Source organism: Salmo salar, chromosome ssa01 (genome assembly GCF_905237065.1).
Source record: "Salmo salar chromosome ssa01, Ssal_v3.1, whole genome shotgun sequence".
Classification (NCBI taxonomy): Eukaryota; Metazoa; Chordata; class Actinopteri; order Salmoniformes; family Salmonidae; genus Salmo; species Salmo salar.
Window position 1 is genome coordinate 165588048 of NC_059442.1, and position 18140 is coordinate 165606187.

Consider the following 18140-nt stretch of genomic DNA (forward strand, 5'->3'; position numbering starts at 1 on the left):
CATGAAAAACATCCACGTGTGTATATGCTCCTAAAAAGCAATGAGATGGGTAACCAATCGCTAAAATAGAACTTTGTTCTATTTGTAACGCTACCCACATACCATCTCCTCATTGGTTTTTAGGAGCATACACACACGTGGGTGATTGAAAGATGACGTGAGGTTCACACTCCAGTCGGCTGTGGTAGCGCATCTTAAAGTTGGTTGCCAACAGCCATATAAAGTCCAACACAATGTTTATATCCCAGGACAAATTAGCTCGCAACAGCAAGCTAGCTTGCTAAATTGCCATAAAATGTTGAATGCTTTTTGACCTGTGCCCAAATTAATAGATTTGGTTCAGAGTTTGCTTTGATATTTCAATTTGCGTGTCCTGATAACATCTGGTGTGGGTGGACAAAAATCAACGTGCGGTCTGGTCAGCATGTTAGGCTTGTGTGCGGAAATACATTTAATGAAGCTACAGACGAACAGTTCTTGTGCTGACGTTGCTTTCAGAGGAAGTTTGGAACTCGGTAGAGACTGTTGCAACCGAGGACAGACGATTTTTTACGCGCTTCAGCACTCTGCGGTCCCGTTCTGTGAGCTTGTGTGGACTACCACTGAGGCTGAGCCGTTGTTGCTCCTAGATGTTTCCACTTCACAATAACATAATGACCGGGGCAGGTGTAGCAGGGCTGCAATTTGACATGTTGGTAAGGTAGCATCCTAGGACGATGCCACGTTGAAAGTCACTGAGCTCTTCAGTAAGGTCACTCTACTGCCAATATTTGTCTATGGAGATTGTTTGGCTGTGTGCTCGATTTTATACACCTGTCAGCATTGGGTGTGGCTGAAATAGCTATCCAAATCCACTCATTTGAAGGGATGTCCAGATACTTTTGGCATTTACCACACCCCCTCGGGCCTTATTGTTGAATTATAATAATAAGAAAGACAAACGATATGGGAGGGGATGACTGGTGTAAAGCATTAGCTTAGAGGCGTGTCCCTGGGCCTGAAGCTCTTGGCAAGACATTTCATATTATTCATTTCACACACCCATTCACATCTGAACAACAACAAAAAATATGTGCTCGAAAATGATTTAACTTATTTCTAAAAGATACAAACAAATAACTACTATTCTACTTTTTTGGAGTTGCAGTTCCACCTGTACATGTGAATGCATCTTTTAAATACCCATAATGCTCCTCTAGGCTGCATTACTGCATTCCTAACAGACTCAGACCCCCAATTAGTCCCCTTTCTGACCTGTTTGAGGGGTTAAGACCAGTTCTGTGTGGATTTGTCTGAGGACTTGATGCTGGCTGGAAAGGTTGGTTTGGGGTTTACTGCGTCTACCAGCCTAAGCAATGGAAGCAAAGACAATTCAGACATTGACGTGACAAAGCTCCTACACTGCGCCTTTCAACGAATGGGTTCTTCAAGTCCAAAAAACATACACGTCACAAATATTTGAGCACATCTCATTTATGACGGAGTACACATCAATTACAAAACAGTCGTAATGCAGTGATTTTTGTAATTGATCCAAGTTTGATTTTCAGGTTTGTTTTTTTAATGCATTTTTACACAGTTGAGTGTATACTGCATAAACATATCTTAAGGAATCAGCTTTAAGAAAAAACAAAGAGGCTCAGACTGGTCTAGAGAAGCTAATTTACACAGATCTCGCATTACAGATTAGTCTCAGATCCTTATGATCAATGCCAATCCAACAATATCAGCTGCATAACAACGCCGATGACTCCTCCCTATGCAGTTCAACTGAATTCAGACAAGCCTCAAAGCTTTTGCCTCAACTGCTGTAGTGTAAATCTAAAAGGTCGAGACAAACGTCTGCTAATTGCATCGTGACCTTCAGCGAAAGGGCAAGTAGGCAGCAATAAAGAGGAAATAAAGAGACTTAAATATCAGCCGTCTCTCTCCAGGGTGAGAGAGAGCTAGATTCCCCAGTGCTAGCTATTCTGATGTCTACTGCGTTAGCTCAGAATTAGCGTTAGCACGGTTTTGCTCAAGGTTGCATTCATGATCACTGCCAGATCCCAGCCAGGCATAGATCCTATAGACCTGTAGTAGACTACTTCCTGTGTCCAGTGTGCATGTCCAGTATAATATAAAAACTGCCCAGGCAGCCCAGTTCCAACCACCGGGGAGGTGATAAGTAGTATCAGAAACAGATAGCCCTGGTGATGATGTAACACACCAGTGCCTCTGTTGATTACAGTTTAAATCAAATGTATTTATAAAGCCCTTCTTACATCAGCTGATATCTCAAAGTGCTGTACAGAAACCCAGCCTAAAACCCCAAACGGCAAGCAATGCAGGTGTAGAAGCACGGTGGCTAGGAAAAACTCCCTAGGAAAAACTCCCTAGAAAAGGCCAAAACCTAGGAAGAAACCTAGAGAGGAACCAGGCTATGAGGGGTGGCCAGTCCTCTTCTGGCTGTGCCGGGTGGAGATTATAACAGCACATGGCCTAGATGTTCAAATGTTCATAAATGACCAGCATTGTCAAATAATAATAATAATAATCATAGTAGTTGTCGAGGGTGCAACAAGTCAGTAACACAAGAGTAAGTGTCAGCTGGCTTTTTCATAGCCGATCTTTGAGAGTATCTCTACCGCTCCTGCTGTCTCTAGAGAGTTGAAAACAGGTCTGGGACAGGTAGCACGTCCGGTGAACAGGTCAGGGTTCCAGCAGGTTTGGGACAGGTAGCACATCCGGTGAACAGGTCAGGGTTCCATAGCTGCAGGCAGAAGAGTTGGAACTGGAGCAGGAGCACGGCCAGGTAAACTGGGGACAGCAAGGAGTCATCAAGCCAGGTAGTCCTGAGGCATGGTCCTAGGGATCAGGTCCTCCGAGCCATGCTGGTGTGTGGAAGGAGACTGGGCTTGACCACTGAGCAGATAACAGAGCCTCTGAAGGGATGCGTTTTGGACGCCACGTGTGATCAAAAGCACTGATAACTGCCACCCAAATTTAGGGCAGGGCAAGCCCACGGTAAACTGAATTACGCTTCAACTCACTTTAGCATACATTTTTAAACAAAAACAAACAAAAAAAACACCACTCCTCTTCAATTGCGAAGTTGATGGATATTGGTGGGAACTGGAAGACACTGTTGTACACGTTGATCCGAGCATCTCAAACATGCTAATGGGTAACATAGCTTTATGAGTATGCAGGGAAGTGGGACATTTTCAGCTTCCAGGAATTGTGTACAGATCCTTGCAGCATGGTGCCATGCATTATCATGAAATTCTTTGGTTGTGCAAACCCAGTTTCATCAGCTGTCCGGTGGCTGGTCTCAGACAATCCCGCAGGTGAAGGAGCCGGATGTGGATGTCCTAGGCTGGCGTTGTGACACGTGGTCTGCGGTTGTGAGGCCAGTTGGACGTACTGCCAAATTCTCTAAAACAACGCTGGAGGCAGCTTATGGTAGATAAATTATCATTCAATTATTTGTCACCAGCTCTGGTGGACATTCCTGCAGTCAGCATGCCAATTGCATGCTCCCTCAAAACATGAGACATCTGTGGCATTGTCTTGTGTGACACAACTGCACATTTTAGAGTGGCCTTTTTCTCCCCAGCACAAGGTGCACCTGTATAATGATCATGCCGTTTAATCAGCTTCTTGATAATCCACACCTGTCACCTGGATGGATTATCTTGAAAAGGAGAAACGCTCACTAACAGGGATGTAAACAAATTGGTGCACATGGAACATTTATGGGATCTTTTATTTGAGCTCATGAAACATGGGACCAACACTTTATATGTTGCATTTATATTTTTGTTCTGTATAAATATAAGTGTTGATATTAGTTAGCAGGGGTCTTTAAGTCAACATTATTGCGTTGATGTATTTCTGATGCCTTTTAAGACTTTCTGGTGGATGTTTTCTAAGACCCCCTTTTCCATCCGTTTATGCAGAAATCAAATCCTTTAACTTACGCCTAATTTTTAAAGATAAAAAAATGGATCAATACCTTCATTTTCTAAAAAAAAATATAGACTCTTACCTTTCATTTGACATGCTCCTATAAACTTCACGTTGGTGCTCATGGGTCCTTTTACATGGAAATGCCTGGCACCAATTCAGCCAAACTTCAGGGGCTAAATATCACAACGGTAACTGTTCACAGGTAGAAAAGCTGGAGCGCATAGAGTAGAAAAGTTTTCCTACGCCACACAGAGATACCACCATGTTTAGACGGCCCTCCACACAGACGGCCCATGTGACTAGACATGTCTTGTCACTAAGCAGAGTAGTTGCTATGGATACTGAACTGAGGGCCATGGTACTTATTTATAAGTGGAGAAAAAAAAACTTCATTCATTTGCTCACTCTCTTTCTGAATGTGCCCAATTATTACTGCACTGGTGCAATTACAAGTCAGGCCCGCACATGAGTTACACTGATTCATAACCCAAAATGACCTTCTAGATTGCAATCAGAATAAGGTAAACTGACAGCAGCGCTCAGGAGTTGGCTAAGGAAACAATTAATTCATGAGCTTTTAATCTTTCAGGTTTTACACAGATATGATGTAAAACTGGCGTTACGCAAGGAAGCTCACCCCTCCGCATGCAGACGTTGTACTGTTGGCTGCATGAGCCCCAGTGAATCCAGATGTCACAAAATATGTTCAGACGAGCTTGTTCATAGGCATAACCAGCCATCATGCATTAAAATGTGCATTAAAATCATGCATTAAAACGTGAAACTTAGGCCTACTGCCCTACACAATGTGTGGCAACTGCACAAGGACACCTACTTCAGCCGGCATTGGGTTATATACAGCTTCATTGTTAGGATATGCCCTGCAGTGTTACTGGAAGAATGGAGTCTTCACTCGATTAGAGAGTTTGTTCATCGTTGATGTGGTTATGTCATGGTATAGGTTTGCAACTTCTTCTCTTGGCTGTTAAATCACCCGCTCTCAGTTTGTCAAGTACGGCTTGTTCCCTTGATATTACAGATAGCAAATATAGGACAGGTCTGAATGTGCAAAGCAGGGACGACTACAGAGGGTGTTTTATCATTCCGCAGTCAGACGCCAGCTGTAAGCGATGTAGGGGGATTGTCAGATGGGGCCCTAAAGCGGTTCAGGGATGAACGAAAAAGAGACTATCATTTCGCATGCCTTTACTTGAGAGGTAATGCCTCCATTTCCATTGGGCTCCCGAGTGGCGCAGCGGTCTAAGGCACTGCATCTCAATGCAAGAGGCAGTCCCTGGTTCGAATCCAGGCTGTATCACATCCGACCGTGATTGGGAGTCCCATAGGGCGGAGCGCAATTGGCCCAGAATCGTCCAGGTTTGGCCGGAGTAGACCGTCATTGTAAATCCAAAAAGAAAATGTCTTGGGGGTTGATCCACGACGTCCCTTCCAGGACATCATTTTCCGTTATAGCGGGCGTTCTGGGTTTCTCCAAACCCCTGTGGTTTTCTGTTGGGTTAAGTGCATGGATCATGAGCATGACAGAAGAGTGTTTTGTCTAGATTTGAGGTCACAGCCTCAGTCAGTCTCAAACCACTAACGTTTCAAGACTCAGCAAGTAAAGCATCTGGGGAAAGGCAACAGTGTTAGTAAAACTGGGTCGCATTTTAGGCATAGTCAAACATTTTCCATGTTGTTTCTTTTTTCCAGAAGCACTATGTAACAAGTCTTCAGCCAATGCAGTGGATGTGGTCTAGTAAAGAGTTCCCACCATTGACATGACAAATGTAGGTTTACACCGCTTTTCTCAAAAGTACTCTGAGAGGAAAGAAACTACAAGGGAATGTTTTTCAATAACCACACCAACCTTTATTCTGACAAAAAAAAGTGTAATGAAACTCCAGCAAGAGCAGGCGTCATCATGAGAAGAAATGATAATGGTCCATTGGTGGTAAATTGTTTTTACAAAGCCAACAGTCCGTTTGGGCCATTTTGCACAAAATAACATTTAATAGATTATGATCACTTTGTTGGTCAAGGTCCAACCGAAATGTAACTTCCGCTTTTAACCCAATCCCTCCAAAAAGACACACATAGACAGGTTTTTGGAGAGGGGCAGAGGGCTGCCACATTGGGTGCCCGGGGAGCCGTTGTTGTGGGGAGTTAAGTTCCCTGCTCAAGGACAAAATGGCAGGCAATGGCATCTAGAATTTGATACTGGTAGTAGCCCTCCGGTTGCCAGCTCACTGATATATTTTTCCCGGGACTTGAACTGGCAACCCTCCAGTTGCTGGCTCGCCTCTGACTGCAAGGCTACCTTCATGAATATATTAGCCTACTCCTTAAAAACTAGAATCCTTAATTGAAACAATAACAAAGTGGTCACCCCACCTCCGTTTTTTTTTTTTTAAGCTGAGGGATGGGCCTGGAGAAATGCAACCACTCAAAATCAGCTATGGATGCAAGGAATGACCATCCATGCTATCAAAAATATAGTTTTAACCATGTTTTCAGGCTATAGACAGTGTTTGTTTACATTTACTTTGTTTGGCCTCCCGAGTGGCACAGCAGTCTAAGGCACTGCATCACAGTGCTTTAAGCGTCACTACAGATCCGGGTTCGATCCCAGGCTGTCATACAGCCGGCTGTGACCGGGAGACCCATGAGGCGGCACACAATTGGCCCAGCGTCATCCGGTTTAGGGGAGGGTTTGGCCAGCCGTGATTTCCTTGTCCCTCTAGCAACTTGTGGCGGGCCGGGCGCCTGCAAGCTGACTTTGGTCGCCAGCTGGACCATGTTGTTTCCTCCAACACATTAGTGCGGCTGGCTTCTGGGTTAAGAGAGCAGTGTGGCTTTGCAGGGTTGTGTTTCGGAGGACGCATGGCTGAACCTGAGGTATTTACAAGTTATATTCTTTAAGAATCAAAATGGGTACAGGCTATGTAAAACATTCAACAGGTCAGGGGGTAAGCAGGGCAGCCAGGCCAACCCTGGTCTGATTATTGCCCCGGTCATCTGATCCTGTCCGACATAGGGGCATCCAGTGAGGGTAGGGCCCTACGTGTACCAGGAGTGAGGGTAGGGCCCTACGTGTACCAGGAGTGAGGGTAGGGCCCTACGTGTACCAGGAGTGAGGGTAGGGCCCTACGTGTACCAGGAGTGAGGGTAGGGCCCTACGTGTACCAGGAGTGAGGGTAGGGCCCTACGTGTACCAGGAGTGAGGGTAGGGCCCTACGTGTACCAGGAGTGAGGGTAGGGCCCTACGTGTACCAGGAGTGAGGGTAGGGCCCTACGTGTACCAGGAGTGAGGGTAGGGCCCTACGTGTACCAGGAGTGAGGGTAGGGCCCTACGTGTACCAGGAGTGAGGGTAAGCTTATGTACCCTCACCCATTGGGATCAACGACCCCTGAGGGATCTGCTACGTACACAACCAACCAATAAATCACTTTAGCCAGATTCCTCTGATTATCTTTAGTAGTGCCAGTGTCTGGCTTAGAAGAACACCAAAGAAAACAGGGCTGAGGGTCTTCGATAAACACAATGCTTGAAACAGGAGGGGCGGGCGAGGGGTTTGTGTGTGTGTGTGTGTGTGTGTGTGTGTGTGTGTGTTGTGGACCACAGCTGATTGAGAGAGAGCTGAGAAACAAGGTTCTACAACACTGCATTGCAGAATAAATATGATATGGGGTCGTGGTGTAACAGAACGTAGTTGATCGGTACGGATCACCCCCCCCGCGGTTCGACACGCATGTGAACCACGGATCAATTGCAAACTTTAACCATCATAGTGTGAAATGCAGTTTTACTGACCCTGTTCCTTTTTAAAGTAATAATTCCCTAAATCCCGATGCAGAGTTGCAGTGAAAAGATAACGACAAGACCGATGAGTGCTGTGTTTTACTCTGAAGGTTGATTTGATTTTTTTTTAAAGCAGTTATGAGTACTGTTCACGTGAACGGGGCATGTTGAATCCCAACAGATCAATCCTGGATGCTCGCGTTGCAAAAAGCAAAGACTTTAAAGAGCGGAAGAGCTGAAGAAGTGGAAAAACCTCCCGCTTCATTTAAGTCTCATGTATGGGAGCATTTTGGCTTCCCTGTCAAATATGATGACAGAAGAAGGGTGGTGGACAACACCACTATGGTGTGTAGGCGTTGTGCCACAAGAAAGCCGTATGATCATGGAAATACATGGAGCATGGCCACACATTTAAATCATCCTCACCCTGGTGTGTCAGTGACGGGAGCCATCTCAGCCAAGAGACAACTTCTCACCGCGACATTTAAGCCCTTTGCTGCAGAATCAGACCAGGCTAAAGCCATCACCAAATCTATTCGGATGTTTATCACTGCAGACGTGAGGCCATATTATGTTGTGGAAAACAAAAGGTTTAAACATATGGTGAAAATGCATGAGCCACGCTACGAAATCCCCTGGCGCATCCACTTCAGTATGAAGATAGATCCAAATCTTTACGAACAGGAAAATATCAAAATTGTCTACGAATTATCCAAGGCATCCTCTGTTGCCCTCACCACAGACGGCTGGACCTCCAGGGTAACGGAAAGCTACGTGACTGTTCACTACACCACAGAGGAGTGGACCTCCAGGGTAACAGAAAGCTACGTGACTGTTCACTACACCACAGAGGAGTGGACCTCCAGGGTAACAGAAAGCTACGTGACTGTTCACTACACCACAGAGGAGTGGACCTCCAGGGTAACAGAAAGCTACATGACTGACTGTTCACTACACCACAGAGGAGTGGACCTCCAGGGTAACAGAAAGCTACATGACTGACTGTTCACTACACCACAGAGGAGTGGACCTCCAGGGTAACAGAAAGCTACATGATGACTGTTCACTACACCACAGAGGAGTGGACCTCCAGGGTAACAGAAAGCTACGACTGACTGTTCACTACACCACAGAGGAGTGGACCTCCAGGGTAACAGAAAGCTACAGATGACTGTTCACTACACCACAGAGGAGTGGACCTCCAGGGTAACAGAAAGCTACGTGACTGTTCACTACACCACAGAGGAGTGGACCTCCAGGGTAACAGAAAGCTACATGACTGACTGTTCACTACACCACAGAGGAGTGGACCTCCAGGGTAACAGAAAGCTACATGACTGACTGTTCACTACACCACAGAGGAGTGGACCTCCAGGGTAACAGAAAGCTACGTGACTGTTCACTACACCACAGAGGAGTGGACCTCCAGGGTAACAGAAAGCTACATGACTGACTGTTCACTACACCACAGAGGAGTGGACCTCCAGGGTAACAGAAAGCTACATGACTGACTGTTCACTACACAACAGAGGAGTGGACCTCCAGGGTAACAGAAAGCTACATGACTGACTGTTCACTACACCACAGAGGAGTGGACCTCCAGGGTAACAGAAAGCTACATGACTGACTGTTCACTACACCACAGAGGAGTGGACCTCCAGGGTAACAGAAAGCTACATAACTGACTGTTCACTACACCACAGAGGAGTGGACCTCCAGGGTAACAGAAAGCTACGTGACTGTTCACTACACCACAGAGGAGTGGACCTCCAGGGTAACAGAAAGCTACATGACTGTTCACTACACCACAGAGGAGTGGACCTCCAGGGTAACGGAAAGCTACATGACTGACTGTTCACTACACCACAGAGGAGTGGACCTCCAGGGTAACAGAAAGCTACATGACTGACTGTTCACTACACCACAGAGGAGTGGACCTCCAGGGTAACAGAAAGCTACATGACTGACTGTTCACTACACCACAGAGGAGTGGACCTCCAGGGTAACAGAAAGCTACATGACTGTTCACTACACCACAGAGGAGTGGACCTCCAGGGTAACAGAAAGCTACGTGACTGTTCACTACACCACAGAGGAGTGGACCTCCAGGGTAACAGAAAGCTACATGACTGACTGTTCACTACACCACAGAGGAGTGGACCTCCAGGGTAACAGAAAGCTACATGACTGACTGTTCACTACACCACAGAGGAGTGGACCTCCAGGGTAACAGAAAGCTACATGACTGTTCACTACACCACAGAGGAGTGGACCTCCAGGGTAACAGAAAGCTACATGACTGACTGTTCACTACACCACAGAGGAGTGGACCTCCAGGGTAACAGAAAGCTACATGACTGACTGTTCACTACACCACAGAGGAGTGGACCTCCAGGGTAACAGAAAGCTACATGACTGACTGTTCACTACACCACAGAGGAGTGGACCTCCAGGGTAACAGAAAGCTACGTGACTGTTCACTACACCACAGAGGAGTGGACCTCCAGGGTAACAGAAAGCTACATGACTGACTGTTCACTACACCACAGAGGAGTGGACCTCCAGGGTAACAGAAAGCTACATGACTGACTGTTCACTACACCACAGAGGAGTGGACCTCCAGGGTAACAGAAAGCTACATGACTGTTCACTACACCACAGAGGAGTGGACCTCCAGGGTAACAGAAAGCTACATGACTGTTCACTACACCACAGAGGAGTGGGAGATGCGAAGTCCGGCGCTACAGACACGCCCCCTCAGTCACACAGGCACAAATCTGCCACAGGTACAGTTAGGAGCAGTAGCAGAGTGGAAGCTAGAGAGGCACAATAGCAATATCCCAACCACCACAGATAATGCCAAGAACCAAGTAAATGCAATGATAGTGGCCGGACTGGGGCCACAGATAGTTTGCTTTGCACGTGATCAATTTAGCATCCCAAAAGGGGAATCTCAGTGAACCAGATGGACCGCCTCCTTGGGAGGATCAGGAAGGTGGTTTTCTTTGTCCACCGAAGCACAACAGCCGCTCATGTGCTTAACACCAAGCAGGAAATGTTACAGCTACTGACCCACAAGCTCATACACCCTGTCACAACAAGATGGAACTCCACTTATGACATGTAGGAGCACTATCTTGAGCAGCAGGTAGCTGTATACTCTGCACTGACAGGCAAGACCCTGGAAAAACAAAGACATCGTCACCTTGTCTGATGATGACGTGAAAGTGGCAGAGGAGGTCCTCCAGGTGCTCACACCCCTCAAAACGGTTACAACCCTACTGAGCACTGAAACTGCACCATCTGTGTCCATGATCCTACCTCTGAAAACCAGGATTCTACAATCCATGGCCCCAAGTGAGGAAGACAGCGCCATCACTAGAGATGTGAAGGCTGCCATTAGAGAGGACCTGAACCCCAGATACCCCCTAATGTACAGGACTACCTTCATAGATGTACTGTACTGGATCCAAGGTCCGAGTCCCTGTCTGTCCAAGTCCCTGTCTCACCTAGACCCTGCCCTACACCGGAGGACATACAGTGATCTCACCACTGAGATTGTGGCCACTGAAGAGGTAAAAAATAAAAATACAATTAAAAAAAGGTGTGTGTGCGAGCAAAGAGGCCTACAAACCTGACTCAGTTTCACCAGCTCTGTCAGGAGGAATGGGCCAAAATTCACCCAACTCATTGTGGGAATCTTGTGGAAGGCTACCTGAAACATTTGACCCAAGTTAAATGATTTAAAGGCAATGCTAACAAATACTAATTGAGTATGTAAACTTCTGACCCACTGGGAATGTGATGAAAGAAATAAAAGCTGAAATAAGTCACTCAACTATTATTCTGACATTTCACATTCTTAAAATAAAATGGTGATCCTAACTGACCTAAGACAGGACATTTTTACTAGGATTAAAATGTCAGAAATTGTGAAAAACTGAGTTTAAATGTATTTGGCTAAGGTGTATGTAAACTTCGGACTTCAACTGTGTGTGTTATATATATATACACACACACACACACACACATATACATACAGTACCAGTCAAATATGGAGTTAATTTGTGGAATTTCTATCCTTCTTAATGCGTTTGAGCCAATCAGTTGTGTTGTGACAAGGTAGGGGTGGGTATACAGAAGATAGCCCTATTTGGTAAAAGACCAAGTCCATATTATGGCAAGAACAGCTCAAATAAGCAAAGAGAAACGACAGTCCATCATTACTTTAAGACATGAGAGTCAGTCAATGCAGAAAATGTAAAGAACTTTGAAAGTTTCTTCAAGTGTAGTCGCAAAAACCATCAAGTGCTATGATGAAACTGGCTCTCATGAGGACTGTCACAGGAAAGGAAGTCCCAGAGTTACTTCTGATGCAGAGTTCATTAGAGTTAACTGTACCTCAGATTGCTGCCCAAATAAATGCTTCAGAGTTCAAGTAACAGACACATTTAAAAATCAACTGTTCAGAGGAGACTCAGGCCTTCATGGTCGAATTGCTGCAAAGAAACCACTACTAAAGGACAGCAATAAGAAGAAGAGACTTGCTTGGGCCAAGAAACACGAGCAATGGTCATTAGACCGGAAGAAATTTGTCCTTTGGTCTGATGAGTCCAAATTTGAGATTTTTGGTTCCAACCGCCATGTCTTTGTGAGATACAGAGTAGGTGAACGAATGATCTCCGCATGTGTGGTTCACACCGTGAAGCATGGAGGAGGTGGGATGGTGCTTTGCTGGTGACACTGTGATTTATTTAGAATTCAAGGCACACGATCGCTGCAGTATGCTGGTTACGCCATCCCATCTGGTTTGCGCTTAGTGGGACTAGCATTTGTTTTCAACAGGACAATGACCCAACACACCTCCAGGCTGTGTAAAGGCTATTTGACCAAGAAGGAGAGTGATGGAGTGCTGCATCAGATGACTTGGCCTCCACAATCACCCAATCTCAACCCAATTGAGATGGTTTGGGATTTTTTTTTATTTAACCTTTATTTAACTAGGCAAGTCAGTTAAGAAGAAATTCTTATTTACAACGACAGCCTAGGAACAGTGGGTTAACTGTCTTGTTCAGGGGCAGAATGACAGATTTTTACCTTGTCAGCTCGAGGATTCGATGTAGCAACATCTCGGTTACTGGCCCAATGCTCTAACCACAAGACTACCTGCTGCCCCAAGAGTTGGACCGCAGAGTGAAGGAAAAGCAGCCAACAAGTGCTCAGTATATTTGGGAACTCCTTCAAGACTGTTGGAAAAGTATTCCAGGTGAAGCTGGTTGAGAGAATGACAAGCATATGTAAAGCTGTCATCAAGGCAAAGGGTGGCTATTTTGAAGAATCTCAAATATAAAATATATTTTGCTTTGTTTAACACTTTTTTGGTTACTACATGATTCCATGTGTTATTTCATAGTTTTAATGTCTTCACTATTGTTCTACAATGTAGAAAATAGTACAAATTAAGAAACACCCTTGACTGAGTAGTTGTGTCCAAACTTTTGACTGGTACTGTATATGCAGAAATTATAAAATGGACCCATTAGGACTATATTTTTTTTATAATAGAAATTGCCAATGAACAAATCACCAAAATAAAAGTTAGACAGGGAGAATAAAAAATAATACTAATTTAGCTGTATTGATTGTTTGAGCAAAAGAACAGCATTCGCCATAAAAAGATGCATAAAATTGGCATTAAAACTGCTAAATTCTCTGAGCGCCATGGCAGAATATGTAGAACTGCAGGAAATTGGCTTAAAAACACAAAACATTTCTCTACACCGCCAAGATGGGGGAGCGCTAAAATTCAGGTGCATGATAGGCCAACCGCATCTATTACCACACCCACCGCCTAAGCCCCTTTGATCCATAAAAAACCCTGATCTAAATCCCATGTTCTAAATTCTTGAGTGTGCCAGTTTTAAATTCCTTCCACCACTAATTTCCACCTAATACCTCAGTGGTGTTTAATGTAGGCAAGTTCTCACAGTACCAGTCAAGCACAATTTGGCAGTTTGCCTTCCCTTTGACTCCCTTATGTTGGCATACACTAGCCTGTTGTAGGGAGAGTAGCTAAAGTAGGACCCAATTATGCCCTACCCTACCAGCATAATTGAATGTAAGGCGGAGAGATTATAGGCTACAGTTTCTACAGAATGGTTCCATTGTGATGACTATAGGAGGTGAAATAACTCATTGTATTTCTATCACCAACCACAACCTTTTGTGTCAAATAAAAATGCATTGTTTTGCTTGTGAAATATTTTTGCATAGATCACAAACTATTGTCCCATAACGCAGGTTTACAAGACTGGCCATCATCCTCATCCGTGGAACAGGTGGAATCACTGAATCCACTCCAGCATTCTGCATTTCCACGGTTTGTTGATATGGAAGACGGATTGCGTCATCCATTAGTTGCAAGCAGAAAATTCCCTGACACCCACCTACTATCGTTGAGATAAAACAATAGCTAGATTTGATCATACTGTTGTCCCTATGCTATAGCACAATTTAAAAATGTATTTAACCACATGTACCATGTACGTAAATTGGTGTTCATATTAAAAAGCCACCTGTCCAAATAGCTAGCAGAATGTATTGGGATAATGTGACGCTCCATTAGCCCATTACAGGAAAAGCATTTCTACTTTTTTTGGCGCAGAACAGTGATTTTTCAACCAGCCTTAACTTGGACTATCTTCGTTCTCGATTCGGCCAAACACGTTATCTTCTAAAATGTCTGTGTCCAGTTGAATGTAGAAAATGCACCGTTATTAAAATAAAGATGTTTTGCTCTATGAAGTAATCCAACAATGTGTACGCCACCATGTTGTCTGTTTTAAATCTTCTCTCATTGATCGAGACAGGTGGGTCCAACCCAAAGTGCTGCATGTCATGACACACCGGTCACGATCAATGAGAAGATTTGAAACGGACAACATGGTGGCGTACACATTGTTGGATTACTTTATGGCTTAAAATAATTATTTTAACAAAAGGAGTATTTTATCAATTCAAATGAGCCACCTGCAACTGGACATATACATTTTTAGATTATACATGTTTGTCCGAATCGAGAACAGTAGTATGCCCAAATTAAAATGATCTGTGCCACACCAAACAGTACCTAACCTGTAATGGCTAATGGAGCATCACATTAGCCTGTTATAATATGTTAGCTAGATACCATGGTGTACACATTGGAGAGCTAGCTAGCTGGTCTACAGATACACCGGAATAAGTAGCTTACTAGTAGGGACGCCAAATTGCAGGTGTTGCCAGCAACTGAATAGCTTGTTCTAGTACTGGTGTACTTTTTGGACGCTTCCAGCATTCAGTGAGTCATTTCCTTGACAGCACGAATTCAGACGAGGAATACATTATTTCATATAACACTGGGTCATTCAATATGCTTTTCCCCCCTTCCACTCCCAAAACATGAACAACGCTATATTCTTCAGGCATATATCCTAGAACCAACGTTGGATACACTTTCATCAAGGTAAAACGAAACGCAATCTTACCAATATCGACCCGTTCAGCTGATGATATCCCAATGCAATCCTCCACCAATGCGGAAAATGGTTGTTTCACCTGTGCAAAGGAACCTCGGCGAGCGTGCAGTGATTTCTCCGCAGAATTAAAACCGGTACCGATGCCTGCCGTTTTCACGGGCGATGTTTTTTGTTGTTGAAGATTTTAAAGTTAGAAACCATGAACGTAACCCTCTTCTTACTACTACTAGCTACACACTATCTGAATGGAATAGGGAGAAATCCGTTGGTGTCAGGCGGGAGAGGGGTTGACATAAGAACACTCCCACTGGAAATCTCTAGGAAAAATATTGGACGCCCAAACAGCGCCCCCTCGTGCTACAAATGTAGTAGTCAACAGTAGTTCCACTCCTGACAGATACACAGGCACTGTAGTTCCACATGCATTTCATCAAAGACACTATGAAAACTGCTTATCCAGTCCCCGATCACACTAGTAGGCGTTTTCATTAGTGAAATTGGCTAAGCTAAGTTCATGCGTAGAAACACTTCATCGGGTTTAATGGTCGTCTCTCGACGAGCTGCGCATGTGCAGGTCGTCAAATCAAAGGCACTCCTTGGATATAAAGTTGTTTTTGACAAAAATTAAAACGTCTCAGTTTGTCTCTGTTACGAGGTTGGAGTAATAATATATTCATCTGCTTACGACATTGGCTTGAATCTAGGTTGTGTCTTTAGATTTCGAGAAAATAAAAAACGAAGGAATATTTTTGCACTTCTCTCATTGACTTCTCAAACCCCAAACGCCATCCTGGTCTGTTTGGTCTATTTTGCAAGCGTTCCCAGAAATCCCGCGATGTTGTGCCTCTGGGTTTAGAAACTCTGATTACGTTCTCTGTGTTTTCTTCTTCTTCGAGGTTTAATGGCAGACTACAACCTACTGGTGTGTTGCCGCCACCTACTGTACTGGGTAGTGAAATAAAAATATTGCATTGCGGGAATAAAAAAATAAATCCCACTCCTTAGGTCACAGTTCAAATCACATCCCTACACAGGCTCAGGAACCTGTGAGGATAGAGTATTCATCGACAGGATTCCTTGTAATAACTCTGCTGTAAAATCCCCCCCAAAACACACCAGTAGGTTGTAGTCTGCCATTAAACCTTAAACTCACAAGGATGCCTATTTTCTCAGATTTCTCTGTTTGCGCTGTACAGTTGAGAACCAGTGCAATAAACGCTACAAAGTCCACCTTCTTTAACATGCAACATGTCAAGATCCCTCTGTTGACAAAGAATATTCACTGGTGTCTCCTTGTACTACCATTATTTCTTCAACATCACTCCTTTCTTCCAGTCTTCTCACCCCGCCTCCGGAAAGCAGGCATTCTGGACAGCCCTTATTCTTGTCTCCTTCAACCTAACTGAGAACTTCATTCATTTGAGCGCATGTTCGCCACTACAATTGTAACATTTGGGCTCAGCTGGCATACAATACTCCTCCCGTCTACTTAAACTTGACACATGACCAAATAATTGACATTTATCACACTGCATGGGTTTAGGCATGAAGGCTCTTGCAGGGTATTTCACAAAACCCAAATACTACGTGAGAAGGGAGAAACTCTTCTTCAAAAACCAACAGAATGGATAGAGTGGGTTTCCTCACTCCATGCGGGTCAGTCGGTGTGCACCAACCACTTGATCCAATTCTTAATGTGTTTCCCTTGCATTTGCTTGTAGCGCATAACATAACCCCCTGGATAGGCACCCTGCTTTGAAGATCCACACACAACACATTCCAATCCGACATCTTCTTGAGGCGCAGAGCACACTCCTTGTGTCCCACAGATGCACAGAAAGCCAAAATAAGACCACTTCTCATTACTCTCACCGACACCACCTCAACCAACTTATCCACGATTTTCAGACTTCAAAACGGATCTCCCAGGTAACTCCACTGATCCAAAACCCTCATTCCGACCCCAAAAGAATCAGAACTAGGATCGGATTTACTAGATTTTACTACCACTTTACTTGTCTTGTTTAATTTTGTAATCCAATTCCTCTCACTCTCATCTCCACTCCACTCCAAGCGTCATCTGCTTCAAACAGAACATCCGCTTCCGCCATCTTCCTACCCTCCTCTGTGTGTTTTAGTAGTCCTTCTCTATTTTAAGTGTAATAATGAAAAAGCATCTACTTTAGGGTTATTTTATAGCCCTTGTAGAACTGTAGATCTAGGCTTATTCTGTGTCTGGGAAACAGCCATATGGCTACAGTATTGACACACACATTAACCAAACAAAGCTGGGGGAAAAAATCCACTTGAACGCTCCCCAACCTGTGGGACATCATCTCTGAGCTCCGACTTCTCCCACATTCTGAACTTTGACATCACATACAAAGGAAATTACCTTGATAACATCATTTTTGGCAGTTAAATGCCACACACAAAAAAAAACATGTCCAAATACAATCTATTGATTTGTTTACGAGGATGATATCTGTACTTTTATTTTATGGTTGTTGCAGCTTGTTTGCCATTAACTAAATCGGCGTTATCAACGAGTTCAAAGCACGTGAACGCACACAACTCGTTTCTTCCAGTTTACAAGTATTTTCCGAGTTTCCCACTTTTTATGCAAGCAGCATTACCTGTGGTCACTGGCGTCGTCTACTGATCGAGAGGATCACAGACGTGTACAGACGTTAACACCTTTGAATAATGCAAAAACGGCAACAATGTCCATTAGTTTGATGATGTAAACTAACGCTCTTGGTTCAAAGCTTAGTCTGCATATCCAGTATACATATTGATAACTGGTACGTGAACTGGAACTATTCATGCCACATCAAAAGATAATTCATTTTCAGGCCCGTAAACAAATGTTC

At 44.3% G+C, this 18140-nt stretch overlaps 1 protein-coding gene across 1 annotated transcript in view; it reads right to left on the bottom strand.

Annotated features, from left to right (window-relative positions):
* Window positions 1-15840, bottom strand: part of cdc42se2 (CDC42 small effector 2) — a 78265-nt gene extending 62425 nt beyond the window's left edge. The window contains exon 1 of the mRNA XM_014145375.2: window positions 15277-15840. The gene's annotated coding sequence lies outside the window, so the exon portion shown is untranslated. The remainder of the gene's footprint in view (window positions 1-15276) is intronic.
* Window positions 15841-18140: the final 2300 nt, after the last annotated feature.